Raw genomic sequence first — 5,771 nt, forward strand, 5'->3', positions numbered from 1 at the left:
AGCTGAATTTTAAAGCATTAGTAAGAGTTAATCAGATTTTTATAAAGTATATGTAATGGAACAGTGTTTTGTTTATATTAATATGTATATGAGGTGAAGGAAGGAGAGAAACTGTTTTGTGTGTAGTGGTTTAACTATAATATTCTGGGTAAAGTCTACCTTATTAAATAGACTTGTTTTTCTACCTATATTTACTCCTCAAGTGACCCCATCCTGCCTCATGATTTAAATACCATCTACTACTTTTTTGCAATGGGTTTCCCACTAGAACACAGGTGTCATGAAAAGCACCACTAATCCTAAAAAAAAAAATGGTAAAGGAAAAAAATCGTATCAACATTGTCATCATTGGACACATAGATTTGGGAAAGTCTACAACTAGTAGTCATCACATCTACAAATTATGGTGGGATAGACAAAAGAACAATGGAAAACTTTGAGAAGAAGGACACTGAGATGGGAAAGGGCTCCTCAAGTATGCCTGGGTCTTGGATAAACCAAAAGCTGATTATGAACATGGTGTCACCGTTGATATCTCTGTAGAAGTTCAAGACCAGCAAGCATCCTGTGACTATCACTGTTGTCTCAGGACACAATAACTTTATCAAAAGGAGGATTATAGTACATGTCAGGCTGACTGTGCCGTCCTGATTGTTCTTGCTGGTGTTGGTGAATTTGAAGCAGGTTCTCCAAGAAAGGACAGACCCATGAGCATGCCCTTCTGGCTTACACCCTGGGTGTAAAACAACTTATTGTTGGTGTTAACAAAACGGATTCCACTGAGCCACCCTACAGCCAGAAGACATATGAGGAAATTGTAGGAAGTAACACCTACAACCAGAAAATCGGCTACAACCCTGACACAGTAGCATTTGTGCCATTCTCTGGTTGCAATGGTGACAACATGCTGGAGCCAAGTGCAAACACACCTTGGTTCAAGGGATGGAAAGTTAACTGTGAAGACTGCAGTGCCAATGGAACCACACTGCTTGAAGCTCTGGATTGCATTGTGCCACCAACTCATCCATCTGACAAGCCCTCGTGTCTGAGGATGCAAGCCTCCAGGATGTCTACAAAATTGGTGGTATTGGTACTGTCCCTGGGGGCCGGGTGTAGACTAGTGTTCTTAAACCTGACGTGGCAGTCACCTTTGCTCCAGGCAATGTTACAACTGTAGTACAGTGTGTTGAAATGTACCATGAAGCTCTGAGTGAGGCTCTTCCTGGGGACAATGTTGGCTTCGATGTCAAGAACGTATCTGTCAAAGATGTTGGCCAGGGTGATGTGGCTGGTGACAGCAAAAATGACCCACCAGTGGAAGCAGCTGGCTTCACGACTCAGGGGATTATCCTGAACCATCCAGGCCAAATCAGTGTTGGATATGCACCTGTGCTGGACGGTCACACAGCTCACATTGCCTGCAGGTTCACTGAGTGGAAGAAGACTGATCATTGTTCTGGAAAAACACTGGAAGATGGCCCCAAGTTCTTGAAATCTGGTGATGTTGCCATTGTTAATGTGGTTCACGGCAAGCCTATGTGTGTTGAGAGCTTCTGTGACTATCCTCCCCCAGGCCATTTTGCTGTTGGTGACATGAGACAGACAACTGGTGTGGGTGTTGTCAAAGCAGTAGACGAGAAGGTAGCTGGAGCTGGTAGGGACACCAAGTCCTCCCAGAAAGCTCAGAAGGCTAAATGAATATCATCCCCAGTACCAGCCACCCCAGTCTTTATTTTTCAAGTTTATTTATTTATTTATTTATTTAGAGCATAAATGTGCAGGGGAGGGGCAGAGAGAGAAAGAGAGAGAGAGAGAGAGAGAGAGAGAGAGAGAATCCCAAGCAGGTTCCTTGCTGTCAGCACAGACCCTGATGCGGGCTCAATCTCACGAATCCTTGGGGTCATGACCTGAGCCGAAATTAAGAGTTGGATGCTTGACTGAGCCACCCAGGTGCCCCCTGCCACCTCAGTCTTAATTAGTGGTGGAAGAATAGTCTCAGAACAGTTTGTGTCAATTGGCCATTTAAGTTTAATAGTAAAAGACTGGATGGTGTTAGCAATGCATCATAAAACCTTCAGAAGGAAAGAAGAATGTTTTGTGGACCATGTGTTTTGTGTGTGTGTCATTTTTAGGTTATTGGTTTTTAAAATCAGTACTTTTTAATGGAAAAAAAACTTGATGAAAAATCTGTCACAGCATTTTAATACCTATTAAAACAAATCTTAATGAGAAAATAATTAATAAATAAACACAAATACATCACTCTATATCTTAAGCCTATATTTCTTCCGTGATCTTCAGACTTGCGGATACCTAACTGCTTACTCAACATCCCCATTCAAAAGTCTACTAGGAAGTTTTAATACAGTAGTTCCCAAAAGAGCTGTGGTTCCCTTCCAAGCCCTTAATTACTGCAAATTCCCCACTTAGTTGCTGAGATAAACACCTTAGAGTCAGCCTACCTTCTTTTCTCATTCAACCCAGGTATCCTAACTATGTCTTGGCAAGGAATATCACTTGATTTTTATCATCATTGCTGCAACTGTTATCTTCCAAGCCTCCTGGATATCCTATCACATCCTAATAGGTTTCTCTGTGTCTATTCTTCTCCTTTCCAATCTTTTCTCATTAACAGCCAGGTAGATCCTATTAAAAAAGGGATTCCGTGCATTTCTTTCTTCTCAGATCATCTAGAGTACACAGTTCTTACTGCAACCACAAGGCCCTCTGTAATCTGGCCATTTGTTATTTCTCTGCTGTGATCACCAACTCCTCACTTTTGTCTCACTCAGCCCTAGTCATATGACCCTCACTTTTCCTCCAACACAGCAGCCACACTCATACCACAGGATCTTTGCACTTGTTATTCTCTCTACTGGGAATATTCGGCCCCAGATATTCATAAAGCTCACGCTCTTGCTTCCTTCAAGTCACAACTCAAATGTTACATTGTCAGTAACATTTCACTATCTATCTTACCTAAAATATATTGATATTTGTTATCTTAGTTTTACTTTTTGGGTTATTTTTGTTTTTGTTTTTTTTTTTTGTTTTTTGCTTTTTGTTTTTTTAGTTGTTATTGATGTGTTGTTACCATGCACTAGAATGTAAGATCCACAGGGACGGTGTTCCTTACCATTAACATTCGGTTCTCATGAGTTGATACAAACCGGTTCCAACACACCATTCCTCATGGGTATCTGTAATGCTAATGGGAGAAAACTTCTCCTGCCCAAAGGCACTTTCTCATCATTGGAAATTCCATTATTCAAAATGCCTTAGAATGAGCATAGGTTTTCCATCTCTCTCTAAATGCTGACCTCTTGGGAAAAGAAACACATCAAGTTACAAGAATTATTAATACATTAGCATAAGATTATTAATTGTGTATTTTGCTTCTATGTCAATTTTTTTCTTAAATGGCTAAAAAATGGGGTTTTGCAGGGGCCCTGGGTGGCTCAGTCAGTAAAGCGGCCGACTTCGACTCATGTTATGCTCTCACGGTTTGTATGTTCAAGACCTGCGTCGAACTCTGTGCTGACAGCTCGGAGCCTGGAGCCTGCTTCAGATTTTGTGTCTCCCTCTCTCTCTGCCCCTCCCCCACTCTCAGTTTGTCTCTGTCTCCCAAAACTGAATAAACGCTAGAAAAAATTTAATGGGGTTTTGCAGATGAGGAGAAGACAAGGATAATTTTGAAAAATGTATCAATACCTGGGTGAAAGATACTGGACTGCCATAGGAATAAGGAAGCCAGGGCATATAGTAATGGATAAAGAAAGAGTATGGTTGACATGCTGTGTATGGCATTTGACCTCTATGAGTCTAAAACAGCTAGGACAGTAAGATTGTCAGGGCCTGAAGTGATAAAGAAGAACTTGCTTTGTTCCCGGGGTAAAAATCCTAACTAAAATACAGGCATTCAATTCATGAAGTTTAAGTTGTGTATCAATAAACTGGAATCAGACTTACCTCATAGGTTTTTGTACTGAAAATGTATTAATCTGAATTAAATAATATTTTAAACATGTGCAGTAACAGGTACAGGCAAGTAGTAAAGGCCAACAGTTACGACGTGGTACCAGCTATCCGGGAACATTGAGAAGTCAGCTATTCATTGATGATATATATCAATACATTTAATTACCATCATCAAAGATACCAGATTACATACAGTTTCTATTTTTAAGCAGAAAGTAATATGGATGCTCCACGATGTGGCAATTTGGTATTACGTGATCGGGAAAGGAATCCCCTTCCATAAAATCACTAAACATTGGTGTAAAATAATTAATGTCTTACACAAATGTAGAGATATGGTCTTGGAAGAAGGAGAGTGTTTTATTTTTCTGTGACTCTTTGAAACTAGATGCCAGAAAAAGTCAATGTGTGATGGATACAAATGATTTCCTTTCCATTTAGTAAATACGTCACCCTTAGTCTAAAATGGCATACAAAACAGATGGACAAAAACTACCACAGATGAGAAATACAGTTCAAGAAATAATTTTTAAATGGGAGTATATATATTTATTTTATGTTCTTTTTACCTCTAGCAATTGACCATAGCAATAAAAGCGAAGTTCTTCCACTTCTCTGAACCTCTAGTCTGCTGTTTGAAAAAATAAATAAATAAATCAGTGGACCTTGTGAATTTCACATTATATGCAAATTTCACATTTTATGGCAAAGAAAAACAAGAAATCAATAATACTTGATGTAAAGAAGTCAAAAACAGCCCAAAGGAAGCAAAAAGGAGAAAGGCAAGTGATGGCAGAGATTGATCCAAATGAGTGGGCAATTATTAAGGAGTCTTGCTTGAGCAAGACAGAATCAGCATTGTAGGGGCATTAGTTGAACTAAGGAATCAGGACTGATTAAGAACAGCTGGCAGAGGGAGGGGCTGAGTACAACATAATCACCCTATGTGAATTCAATATAATTGACTCAGATTATCCCAGTAGCCTCAACTTCATTCTAGCTCCACAAAGCAGCTATTTCTTTTAGAAATAGAATTAACTCTTTCTGTCATTAATTTCTTTGATGTACTACAGAATTATCTTGCAGTAGCTCACAGATGCGTCTTTGCCAGAAAATGTCCAGATTCATCATGAAATACTAGAGCTAGAAATAGTGCAATTCAAAACAACTTGGAAAAAAAAATTCAAAACATTTCACCCCCCCTTTTCTCCCCAAATTGCCAGAAATTCAAAAGTATAAATTTGAGAAATTCCATTACCATTTTCATATTTATAATACATTTTGTTTCCAAGAACTGTAAATCATTTTCAGTGAAAATTTCACATTCCTTTCCAAACTCCAGAGTGAATAAGTAACTTTTTCTTTTTTTTTGGTGATGTACTTAAGGCATCACTGATACCTAGAAAAATCTAAATTTAACTTGTGAGGATTATACAGCTTAGTACCTTGGCAGAGCATACATACATATACATTTGCTCTCAAAAAGAGAAATGAACAGTGTGAATACCCACAGGGAATTTCTAAAGGGCCCATGCCAGTTAGAACATGTTAGCAAACCAATAAATAATAATTAGAAATTAAAGAATGCTTGAAAAAATTAAAGCAAATCTATATTTAAAATACAGCAGAAAAGAAAGCTCACACCAAACAACTACCTTCAGCATAGAAAAAATGCATTCACAATTGAATAATGAATCGTTATTAAAAATTGTAATATAAAAAATCTTCACGTGCTTCCGAAATAAGAAAAATTGATGGCAGACTCTTTTCATTTAACGTATTTATTTCAAATT

General features: G+C 38.5%; 1 pseudogene; it reads left to right on the forward strand.

Moving 5' to 3' along the window:
- The first annotated feature begins 311 nt into the window (after positions 1-311).
- LOC109247192 (elongation factor 1-alpha 1-like) lies at positions 312-1,698 on the forward strand (annotated as a pseudogene).
- The last annotated feature ends 4,073 nt before the right edge of the window (positions 1,699-5,771 follow it).

The sequence above is a fragment of the Panthera pardus genome, unplaced genomic scaffold, assembly GCF_024362965.1.
Source record: "Panthera pardus isolate Hobbes unplaced genomic scaffold, ASM2436296v1 HiC_scaffold_1, whole genome shotgun sequence".
Lineage (NCBI taxonomy): Eukaryota > Metazoa > Chordata > Mammalia > Carnivora > Felidae > Panthera > Panthera pardus.